Here is a 13,352-nt window from a genome sequence, read left to right as displayed (position 1 = left end):
CTGTTAACCTGCCTATTCTTTTGCAAGATTGATATTCTGAGCATAATCTGTACACCTGTGAAATCCACCTGTTGTACTACTGTACTTTATCATACTCACAGTATCAATGGCACAGTTGTGGCCACTGGCAATCACTGTCATATTTTTGCAGGTCCCTCTGGAGTAACAGCAAGGCAGCCAATCCATGCTGGTGAGTGTGTGATAACAATACTATTGCTAATGACATGTGCATGTCATATAGAGGTGTAGTCTGTGCACATGTAAAATACCTACGCATAATGCATGCTGTGCATGTTTGCTGTGAGACTATGCATATCCCATTATTCTCAATAGCTGCCCCGCTCACATGCAATACACAGAGCATGACACACATGTGTGGCAACACAGTACTGGACATTGTATAGGCATACCTGATACACATCTACACAACACACACATGTTTGACATACACACTAACCTTAGCCTGCTACACATGTTCAGTTATGACACCTGCTGTATGGCCACCCTTCAGTATCCCACTTATCATCTACGCAGCACACATAATATACCTGAAGGTTAGAGGCCTATCATGTCTTTGTGCAACAGTCTTGAACAAATAATACATTCAGGTTATGCAATGCTCACTATTGGCCACCTTACAAACCCATGTAACAAGTGGCTGTGTAATTGTGGATGTAGTCATGTTACTGCACGTCAGGTTCAGCATGCTAGCTGCCTGTCTGGCACACATTATTATTGTTGACTGACCACAAGAAGCATGTTGATCATGGCTCATGTTACTACACCACATCCAGTTCCTCCGACCACAAAAGTACACATAGCAGTCATTGCATAGCACCATCATGTGTTGTGTGTGTGTGTGCGCAAATATATGCACCCACAGCTTGTAACACTTGCGCAACATTATTATGTCCTTGTACACATTGTGTCCCAGGGTTGAGACAATCCCTGAACAACCACACACAAGCATCAAGTACACGTATACTGTTATTAACAAGGGCTGTCTACACTTGCACTTCATGTTCCTGTGCAACACATAATCTGCATGCTGACACATGTGCAGTGATGTTTTTCCTTGTGATACTGTCACCCACCCTAAAACAGTATTGTGTATGTGCTGGATTGCAGGTGTGTCTGTGTTTTTATCTGCTGTACTGAGGAGTGTGCCTGTGTGCCTGTGTGCTTGTGCACCTGTGTGCTTGTGCACCTGTGTGCATGTGTGCCTGTGCGCCTGTGCACCTGTGCGCCTGTGTGCCTGTGTGCATGTGTGCCTGTGTGCATGTGTGCATGTGTGCATGTGTGCCTGTGCGCCTGTGTGGTAATATCATGTACACACTTGTAAACTGTGTTTCGTATCTTCCTCTCACAGGTTCTGATGTTGCTGTGGTGGAGTGCAGCAGGGAACCTGAGGCCACTGCTGGGGATAGTGATTATGATGATACATGTGTAATGGCACAGGAAGGTGTGACAGGGTCTGTCGGTGGTCAGCCAATTAACACTACACAGCAGTCAACCCCATCAATGTGCACAGTCATCCTGCCTATACATCCATTGTCACCATTGTCCTTAGCTGAGGGACAGCATACAGTGGGCATTGACCATGGTAGTGTGGTATCACTGGCACATGCATCCATTCACAGCAGCCATGGCCAAATTCCTGACATAGTACCACACAGGCAGATGTCCAGGGGCTCTGTCAGATGTGCCCACAGAGGTCTTTCAACCTCAGCTATGTTCCGGGCTGTAATGCAGGTACAGGCACGTATGGAACGGTACACCAGACAGGGTCTGAGTTAACTTAGAGCACATCACACCACTATGAATGACACTATGCGTGACGTTGCGTCTGCCATCCGTAACATCAGCGAGGTCATTGATAGACGTTGGGGGGACACATTAGATCTCTTCCACAACTACATGTCCAGGAGCCAGGACAGTGCAGGACAGTTGAGGAGTCGAAGTGGACGTATGCAAGCAACATTATCAGCTGGCAGTCGTCGCGGATGACAACAAACCCACAGCCGCTCCCATAGTGCCAGTACCAGCCCCAGCAATGCTGGGTATGTGCTGTCATTAGACCGTCCGAGAAGACCACGTGCACGTGGCTCTGGACAGTCCCACTGGGGACATGTGTCCAGTCAACAGCCCACTGCTTCTGATGACAGTACCCAGTCTGGCATAGTATCTGATACTGTCCGTAGCACCCCTGCCAGGCACAGGTATCGTGTCCATGGCCAGAGACAGTGATCTGTATGACCTGGCAGGTACAGTCTGTGGCTGTCCACAAACACCCGTATATGGCAGCCACATGGTGGAACTGTGTTCATGCATACACACACACATAATGCTAACACCTAGGGCTAACACATACACACACACATTGCAGCAACATTGCGCCATGTTGTACTGTTGTCCCTCACTAACACACACACACACATACATGTCAATTGGATGTGTCAATGACAGACTCTGGCAAACCAAGTACACACCCTGTGCATATGATGAAACTGCGCCACCTCCTGCCATCTGTAACATTGATACAGGAACAGGGTAGCATGATTCTTATGCACAGGGTGACAACATAGTACTGTAGTAATATTATCATGTTGTCAACAGTACAGTGTAATGATATTGTTGTGGGTATATTCGAACATGCATGATGCATTACCTATGTTTTTCATTGCAGTTTTGTATACACCAGTGTTAATTCACAAAGTGTACTGTCTGCACATGTGCCACATGGCTGTTGTGTGTACCTGTGCCTGCATGTGTTGGGGTGTGGACAGTACGTGTGTGATGTTTGCAGCACTGAGTAGCAGGTGTACATTTGTGAACATGGTTAGCATGGAACATGACATGGTTTGACAGTATGCTGTGGGTGATACGGTTTCCAAATGTCAATGGTCTGCATTCTGGTAGTATACACAGCTTACATAGCCTGACATTCAGTGGTTATGACATGGTGTCTCCTCAACTGATACACAGATGTAGGAACCTGGTGTCAGTGATATCCCTGCAGTACTACACTATATTCTTACTGAGCCACACACATCCCTGGGAACAATACTCTTTGGCATATAGCAGTCTCACTTACATGCCAACACACTACGGATATGTCCATCCATGACTGCAAATACATACAGTGGCGTACATTGCATTCTGCACATGACACACCTAACCACCACAAGGGTATCATACGGACAGATACCTGCTTTCCAAGCCATGCTGTATTGCTGTAACACAACTGTGGCATTGGCATCAGCATGTAGTTAACATAGTATTCCAACAGTACCATGTAGGTGGTAGCACCCATCATGTAGAACGGGTAATGGTGTGTACATGTGGACAAGTGTTATCTTGTCTTTCCTGTGATATTCACATTTCCAAAGGTATTTTGCAGTCCCTCGGTGTATCACCTAAGCAAGAAGGTGTCTGTATGCATATCGGCAACAGTTGCCATACACCTACACTGGGTGCCCATCACTCATAGACTTTGCTGTGTTTTAACATGTCTGACATATACTCCAGACATGAACCCTCACCCACATTAATCTATCAAAGCTTTCATGGGGGTGTGTCACATAGTTGGCCTAGGACACAGATCACTGCAGTAGCCTGCATTGTCACCAACATACATGTATGGCCTAAGGTCTGGTAAGCTACGGCACATGCTGGCAAAGGTAACAACTGTATTCATATGGGGCAGGCTTCACACATAGGAACTATTAAAGGTGACAGGTATATATCTGTATGTGGCACACACATACCTGATGTGTGCATTGAAATTACTGTTATAATAATATGTCATACAATAATAAAAGCAAAACACACAACACATTGACAAAGGCACACATGGCATTTGTAGGATTCAAACCCCTACCAAACTATGTTATGATACTTGAGAGAGAGAGATGCATTAGCGCATTACTGGATGATTTCCCTTCTTCTGCTGTATTTATAGGGTGCTGACATCATCAGTCTTTCCAAAGGGGAATGTACATCTTTTAGTGTGTTATCCCAGTCTTCAAAGAGGCCATTCCTTTTACAGAGAATTGCATACATACACACCCCTCACACACACACACACACACACACACACACACACACACACACACACACACACACACACACACACATACACACACACACACACACACACAGTGTTTGCAGGATTCAAAACCCTACTTAACTATGTTATGATACTTGAGAGTGACGCATTAGCGCAATGCACTATTCGCATTACTGGATGATTTCCCTTCTCCTGCTGTATTTATAGGGTGCTGACATCATCAGTCTTTCCAAAGAGGAATGTACATATTTTAGTGTGTTATCCCAGTATTCAAAAAGGCCATTCCTTTCACAGAGAATTGCATACATACAGCGCGCTATTCGCATTACTGGATGATTTCCCTTCTCCTTCTGTATTTATAGGGTGCTGACATCATCAGTCTTTCCAAAGAGTAATGTACAAGAGTAATGTACATCTTTTAGTGTGTTATCCCAGTCTTCAAAAAGGCCATTCCTTTCACAGAGAATTGCATACACACACAGCGTTTGCAGGATTCAAACCCCGACCTAACTATGTTATGATATTTGAGAGAGTTGCATTAGCGCAGCGCTCTATTCGCATTACTGGATGATTTCCGTTCTCCTGCTGTATTTATAGGGTGCTGACATCATCAGTCTTTCCAAAGAAGAATGTACATCTTTAACTATCCCTCAGTATGGGGGTTAACAATATCTGTACATTAACAGACACCTAGTTCAGGGTCACATATGCACAGTGGCACTGCCAGGTTATGTTCTATAGCATGCTTTGTGACCACAGGACTTGTAACACACAGCACAAGTAGGGGGTGTATCCATATACATCACAGTTACACACACCTCTGGGTTGGTACCACTGCACTAAGCATGACAGACCATACATATACAACTACCATTGTGCAAAACTGCCTTTTGGTTGGGTGTGTAGTTCAGACCACCCCCCCCCCATACCCAGTAACCACACTTATCTTTCCTGGGAACAGTGTAGGATATGAAGGTCTTCACACACACCATTATAGTGGTTGACTTCAGGTACACAAATATTGACTGGGGATACTACTCAGGCCCTCAACAACATCACCTTACAGCCACTACAATTTGTGAATCCATGTGTTATGGCACAACCAGTCACCACACCCACAAGGGGGGATACATCTTGGACCTGATCATCACCAACATGGGGACTCTATGTTCCACACCAGAGGTAGAACCGTCATTGTTAAGATCAGACCATAAACAACTTTTCCTGGACATCCATATCCTGTCCCCACCCCCAGCCAAGGAAATCACTGTAGAGAATTTCTCAAAAGCAGACTTTGCACTTGTGAAGACTGGGGTGGAATACTTCAAAGGCCCTGTGCTGGAGGATAATACAGCCCAATCTGAAGAATCCTTTACAAACGCATTGTATGAGCATTGATCATGCTATCCCAAATAAAACCATGACTCCTCCAAAACAGGAGACCTGTCTGGTTGACCCCAGCCATATATAAGCTGTACAACAGAAGGAGGAAGCTACTACATAACAGAGCAATATCCCACAGACTCACATAGATCATAACCTCTCCTTTGCTAATCACATTGACAGAGTCATTGCAAAGACCTTTATATAGCCCTCCTTATCACATGGATGTTTGCATGTAGATCATAGGAGGTCATTGTTGCCCTCTACTAGTCACTCATCAGGCCCATGTTTGACTACAGTGCCCCTTTTGGGGTGTACTTTACCCAACACCTGTGGCAACTACAGTGAACACAACAGTACCTCTCCAAGAGGATCATGGGCTACATACAGATGTCCTATGCAGCTCAACTAAAGGATCTCCAGCTCTACTCAGTTGCTTAATGCCTACTCAGAGGTGATCTATGCCTGATGTATGCAGCCATTTCAAACCCAGAAGTAATGGACATGCTCCACCTCATAACATCCAAGACCCTTAGAGCTACACACTCCAGGGACTTACACCTCAGCACAAAAATAAATAGGACATGCTGCAGGGACAAATTCATTACCCTGAGGCTCCTCTCACTCTGGAATTGAGTCCCAATTAAAGTTAGACATAGCCCCTCACCAACCCTCTTCCAGCGAAATACAGCCGCATGGATGGGAAATTGCAATTTCACCCCTGGGATCTCCACTGTGTCCCTGCTTGACAGAGGCACAGCAAACTAGCCTTAAAGGGTGCCTTCTGTGACCTACCTTACAGAGGCACAGTAGGCTACTCTACTGGGGAGGTGGACGCCAAATACACTCTGCCTAGGCTTATGAATTCCCTAGGGCAGACAGCATAGTATCGACCTCTGCACCTATGTTTATGTTCGGGATGCACAATATTTGTTGCTGCTACTGTTTGCAGTTCTTTTATTGACGTAGCTTTCCCAGTTTCTATGATCAACTTGTGTATCTGCGTAACATGTTTGATCATGACAGGGTTCCAGTATATTAATATATGTGTCTGTTGTCATTTAACTGTGTGCACAGGGCAGATTGCTGGATCGTGGGAGGTTCCTGGCTTAACACATACAACTGCCAGATATGTGTGACTGACTGCTATACTCAGACATGGCCTAAGTGTGTGAGCATGCCCAGTTCAGGCTTTCCATGGTTTGTTGCCTGACATATGTCTCATTTATCCAAGTGTGTGAGCATGCACAGTGTGACCTTTCCATTCTGGAGTCCACTAGATTTCTGGTTGTGTGTGAACATGACCAATATTGACATTTATACTGTGTGTGTTGCAAGTATTGTTGTGTTCTTACTGCCAGACTCATTTCTGTCATAACTCAGCAGGGATTATGCTGTGCCTGCAGGGTTTCCATGTGATAATTTGCAAAGACTTGGCAACATGCTCTCTTACTGGCTGAATACTGCAATACTGTCATGGTGTAGTGATTCAGTACTTTCACAATGGTGCACAGTGTCATGGGTTTGAGTCCTATCACTGCTTTAAATGTTCATACTGAGCAGATCAGATTGGTTATGGGCCAGTTGGGCAACTATGAGTATGTTGCATTTTGATCAGCTATGGCCTACTTAAACCAGGCTTGTCTGACATTGCTGTGTATTCACCAACTTGGGTGGACATTTCCAAACATTACTCCACATTGACCACAGTTGTACTAGTTGGTGTGTGTGATTCTTTTCATAGGTTCATACTAGGCTATCTGCCCTAGGGCATATATAATCCTAGCCAGAATGTGTTTGGCTTTAAACACACATTTTAAGTGGAGTTTGCCATGACATTTTTCAAGGTTAGTATACTGTGCCTCTGTCTAACAGTGACATAGAAGTGATACCCAGGGTAAAGCTACAATCTCCCTTCCACTCATCAAGATTCCTCTTGAAGAGAGTCAATGAGGGACTCTGGCTAACCTGGAGTGGGGGTTTACTCAAGAGTGGGGGGAGCCTCTGGGTTATGAATCTGTCACTCCAGCATGTCCTATTTATTTCAGTCCTGAGGTTCAGGTGTCTTGAGCGCGTAGCTTGATGGGATTCTGATTTTCCGAGGTGCAGCATGTCCATTGATGCCAGGTTGGACATGGCTTTATACATCAGACACAGATTGCCTCTGGGCAGGCGGTATGCCATTGAGTGGAGCTGCAGTTTCTTTAACGGGTAGCAAATGGCATGTGTTTGAGCCCTTTGATCCTCCTGGTGAGGTACTTTTGTGGTCTTTCCAGCTGCAGCAGGTGTCTGATAAGGTGCATCCCACAAGGGGCATTGTACTCAATTAGGGGCCTGATGAGGGATGAGTTAAGAGGCATGAAGACCTCCCCTGATGTAGATGTGAATACCTTCATGATTAGGTTGGCTATATGAAATGTTTTTCTAAACACTTTGGCCACATGGTTATCGAATGAGAGATTGCTATCAGCTTGGGTCCCCCAGGTCCCTTATCACTTCTTCCATACTTAATGGGTTACCACCTATGTGGTAATTTGTGGGCACTTAGTTTTTGACAAAGGGAAGGACTATACACTGTTTTGCATTTAGCTTGAGGACATGGCTCTGGCACCAGTTGTCTGTTTCTATGAGGCCCTTTTGTAGGATGCTTGTGTCAGCTGGAGGGTCGATTATGGTGCCCAGTTTGCAGTCATCTGCAAACTTGTTCACCAACAGTCCTTCTGTGTTGGCCTGTACCTCTGAGAAAGATATACCAAACAAGGGATGTCCCAGGACTGAGCCTTGTGGGATGCCACTTGTAGCTGGTTTGGGGTCTGATATGGCTCCAACATTTCTGACCATGTGGGTTCTGTCCTTGAGCCAGTTTGCAACCCATCTAGTGACATAAGGGTTTATATTGAAGCTGGTGATCTTATCTATGATGACCAAGTGGGGTACTGTATGGAAGGCTTTTGCGAGGTCCAGGTAGGCTGTGTGGACCACCTTCCCCTCGTCAATGGCCTTGGTGACTGTTTCAAATGACTCAACTAGGTTTAAGAGGCAGGATCTGCCCTTAACAAAGCCAAACTTGGTAGAATCCAGTGTCTCTAGGTCCCCAATATGTTTATTTCTGAGGTCCATGATGATCTTTCCATAGCTTTGCAGACCAAGCTAGTCAGGCTTCTGGGGCGATAGTTTGCAGTATCCATTGAGGCATCATCTTTGTGGAGAGGGACCACTGTTGCTGTACACTGCTCTTTGGGTACATATCCTGTGTTAAGGCTGAGATTGAACAGTGGTTTTATGTTTGTGTTCAATTCTTCTTGGGGTTCATGTTGGACACAGCCCAGGACACCGTCTGGTCCCATTGATGCTGTGTGTTTTGTTTTGGAGAGGCTGGCTGTTACCTGAGCATCTGTGATGTCAGGGGGCCAGCACTCTGCTGGGATAGATATTTGTCCTTTTGGTGGGGAGGGGCGGAGAAGTTTGCACTGAACCTGTCAGCTCAGATGTTGGCAATGTCTGTGGGGTGGTGTATTGTTTGTCATTTTGGACTACTTCTGAGCATATCTGGGGATTCCCACACAGGTTCCTACCATAAGTAAAGAATGCCTTGTGATTATCCTTGGTGTCCTGTACAATTTTTATCTCAAAGATGGCCTTAGACAATCTTATGTGTGGCCATAGTTTTCAATAATACTGATCAGAGATGCCTTCCCTTTTTGGGATTTTGATCTATCATATAGTGGCTTCCTCCTTGTATTGTATGGTTTGTTTATGGCTGGGGTCCACCAGACAGGATGCCTGGCTTTGAATGATTGGGTCTTGGTTTTATTTGGGATTGCATGATCCATGCATTTCTGAAGGTGTTCATAGAATGCGTTTATAAAGGGTATGGGGTCTGGGCCATATTTTCCACAGGAATAGGAGCTGTGAAGAATTCCACCTCAGTTTTGAGGAGTGTGACATTTGCTTTAGTGAATAATATTCACTGTGTTTTTCTGGCCATGGGCTGGGATCGGGATGTGAATATCCAGTGAGATTACTCTCTGGTCTGATCTTACCAGTGAGGGATGCACTTCTGGTCTTGGGCATAGAGTCCCCATGTTGGTGATGATCAGGTCCAGTATTTTTCCCCTGTTGTGGGAGTGGTAGCAAGTTGTTCTATAGCATTTTGGTTTAAAAATTCTGGGAACCTTTGGGCTAGGGTGTTGGGGCTAGGGTAATGCTCCCAGTCTATGTTTGGGTAGTTGAAGTCACCCAATATAATGGTGTTTGGGGAGACCTTCATATTTTCATGTGTTCTCCAGTCAGCCAAGTGTAGTTCCTGGGTTTAGGAGGGTGGTCTGTAGCAGGCTATGAACTGGAAGGCAGTTTTAGCCACTGTTAGTTGCACATGGATAGTCTATGATGCTTCATGCTGTGCCACCAACCTGGGGGTGTGGGTATCTTTGACAAATATTGATACTCACCCTCCTTTTGTAGTTTGTTCCATGTTTTGCAGCTGTAAAGCATGGTATGAGGTGTAACCTGTTAATGCTAGGGTGCTCTTGGGAGCCTTGAACCAGGTTTCTGTTACTGCACAGATGTCAACATTTTCCATGCTGAGGAGAGTTTGGAGTGTGTGCATCTTGCAGTTTAGACTTCTGGTATTGACTAGCATTACTTATAGTTTCTTATCCCTTGTGATACCTATGGAGGTGGGTTTGTGTTTTGAGCCTTACCTAAAAAAGGCACTATGGGGGTGACAAGAGCCTTTGGCAATATCCGAAATGCCACAGGTGATAGGTGAAATCCATCCCTAGTGAAGCATCATGTCTTGTCGAGCATGTCATCCCAGGCTGAAAGGCATTGTATCCCCTTTCACTGACACCAATACCTAAGCCAATTGTTGTAATTGCTCATCTTGTCTTCATATTGTGGCCTCATGTTTGGTGAGGGTAGGATGATACACAAGGTCATCAAGTTTGCATATACTACATGGTGGTAAATGCTGTTTAGCACTACCTTACATTGCTTAACACGTGGCAATCATGCCTCAGGTGGTGCTGCAGAGCTGCCTATGTCAGATGCACATACTGCACTCCCTATACATGTTTGGAAACAGGTAGTGTCAAGTTAGGCATCCCTTTTACTATATGTGCGAGTCAGAGAGAGGTATAATTTCCAGGGTTCCTACTGAGCCAGTGTATGTGCTATGCATTGCCTCTTTGTCAAGGCCAAGGCATACTGGGCATGCCTCCTTCTGCCTACTGGGGCAGGCTCAGGTTGTTCCTCCTCCAAGTCATGCTCTGCCTGTGATGGCCTTGGCACTGGTGGGGGGCTGTTTGGCCCAGGCCTATGCTGGTCCTGCTGCAGCTGTTTTCACAGAATCATATTATGTAGCATAGCACATACCATGACAATTTGGGTACATGTAGTTGGTGAGTATTGCAAGGCTCCACCAGATGTGTCCAGGCACGGGAACCGTGACTTGAGCAACCCAAACACACGCTCAATTACATTTCGTGTTTGTGCATGTGCCTCATTATGGCGGTCCTGTTCAGGTGTGTGTGCATTTCTGATGGGTGTCATCAGCCACGGCTCCAGTGCATAGCCAGCATCCCCCACTAAGTGACCATGTAGGATGTCCCCATTGGCAAATGTCTGGTACAGCTGCGTCAGATGCCAGTTATGGGAATCATGGTAGCTTCCAGGGCAGCCAGCACACACATTCATTATTATGCCCTGGGCATCACACATGACCTGGCAGTTGATGGAGGGGAAGCCCTTGCAGTTAATGTAGGCCCTACCCCACTCACCGGCTGGTGCTTTGATGCGTATATGTGTGCAGTCTATTGAACCCACTACCTCAGGGTATTCTGCTATTTGCTGGAAGAGATGCATATTGCTGGCCAATACCTCATGAGAATCGGGGAAATATACATGATCACCGACATGTGCTGACATGGCATCCAGGAACTGGTGCAGTACCCTGGATGTTGATGCCTGTGATATCCCCATCATATCACCAGTTGGTCTCTGAAAGGTACCTGTTGCTAGTATTCTTAGGCCAACACATACCTTGGTTTCAACTGGGATGGGTTCCCCTCTGTTGGTTCTGTGTGTGAGGCGTGGCCTGCACAGCTCAACAATTTGCTGCAGGAAGTCTCAGTCCACTCTATAGTGCTCCACTACCTCCAGCTCATGTAACCCCTGGTAGGTGACCCTGGGCCTGTACACTCTTTTCCGTCTCCTCCCTGTGGGTTGTCCAGCAGCATTTGCATTGTCACCACCCTCAGCATGTTGCATATGTCACCTTGTAACAGCAATGGCAGCCCCTAGAATTTTTTTTGTCTGAGTGTAGCTTTTTAAGTTTTCACTTCTAGTAGGTTACTCCAGTGTTGCAGAGTCTCTTGAGAGAAACAAACTGCACTGTTGTTTGTAGAGTTTTAAGTGCTGGGCTGGGCTAGTTTTCTGCCTGTGTAATTGCCTGATTCTGATTGTTTGCACCTGCTAGCTCTACTAGTATTCCCTGGTAGCTTCCTACTATTTGTTGTGCTTCCTTTTTCCTTTCTGTTTTCTTAGGGGAGCGACGCGCATACAAGCGGAAACACGCTCACAGCAGCTCACATGCACGCACACATGCTTAGACGGACTAAAACTTGTTTATTCCGATTAAAACGTGTGCGTATCAGTGCAAACACGCTTACAGGTCTTCCATCAGCCTTATATATGCTTACTCCAGCTTATACACGCGCACTCATGCTTCCACGCGCACACTCTGTCTTATTCAAGTTCAGAGGCGCGCACACACGCACATACCCGCTCAGCAAGAAACTTTGGTGTTATCCACAGTATACACCTTCCATTTCTTGGCTTTACCTGGCCTACCTGTTGACACACCTCTTTCCATGATGTCTAACCGACAGCTAACACATGCCACTGTGCTCCAATGAGCATCAATACTTTCATACATACCCCCCTTGTGATGTCACCTATCTCCTACTCTGTTCCTCCCCATATCCTACTCCTACTCTCCACTGACTGTGCTCATTTGCTATGTAAAAGTGTGATTCACTATCCTAACACTCATTTACATAGGATTGCCTACTAATGCTTGGTTACATGTCTTAGACTGGGCTTCTCCCCTTAGCAATCCCTACTCGGTGGCCATGTTTTCTTCAGTCTGCTATTCCCTTACATTGTCATTTAACAATTTTCATAAATTCCATGTTTGTGGCTTTTATTGTCTAATTTTATGATTTTTATAGCGCATCCCATTTGCGTGGTGCTGCGCTACACTTAAACATCGGAAATCACTGAAAGAAAAAAAAATCTTTTTATTTTAATTTTGCATCGCGGAAACTTTCCAATGGCCATATATTTGGCCATTGGCATGCTTCCTCAACCATATGCAACTTTTATTTGGAGCTGACAAGGCTCCATTGTCCTATTTGCAGAACGATACTCAGTTGTCAACTGAGTACATTTCTGCAGCTAACACGTCTCCTACTCGGACAGGTTTGTGCTTCCTGGATCGCAAATTTATCTCATTTGCATACCCTTTGGCTGCAAGTGAGGTAATTTGCATATCCCAGCCCTGTCTATGTAGCAGACGTTTTAGGAGCTCTCTTGCACGCCCCTACAGGCTGTTCCTGGATCGCTCGTCGGACATGATGGCTGCATGGAGTCTTACTCTACTCGTAGACTCCATGCAAGCCATCGTGAATCCAGCCCTGTGTCCTGTTGTATGCAGACTTTTAACCTTTTTCTTGCTTCTTGGCTATGTGACATAACACTGGAAACTTGAAAGTTTGTTGAGACAGCTGTTAACAGGATAATGCCTTTTATGTTCTGAAGGAACACTGTTGAAATTTGTTGATTTAGTGCTGGTCTGCTGAAGTTTTTGAGGCTTTTTCTGAAGTAAACACTGGTGCTG

At 45.5% G+C, this 13,352-nt stretch overlaps 1 protein-coding gene across 2 annotated transcripts in view; it reads left to right on the top strand.

Annotated features, from left to right (window-relative positions):
* LOC122795802 (arrestin domain-containing protein 3-like) overlaps positions 1-13,352 on the top strand; it is a 403,413-nt gene that overhangs the window by 154,060 nt on the left and 236,001 nt on the right. The gene's annotated exons all lie outside the window — the stretch shown is intronic.

This window comes from Protopterus annectens, chromosome 2.part2, assembly GCF_019279795.1.
Source record: "Protopterus annectens isolate FY-2018-M chromosome 2.part2, PAN1.0, whole genome shotgun sequence".
In the NCBI taxonomy this organism is placed as follows: Eukaryota; Metazoa; Chordata; order Ceratodontiformes; family Protopteridae; genus Protopterus; species Protopterus annectens.
Note: the sequence above shows the minus strand (reverse complement) of the source record. Positions and strands in the feature narration are given on the sequence as shown.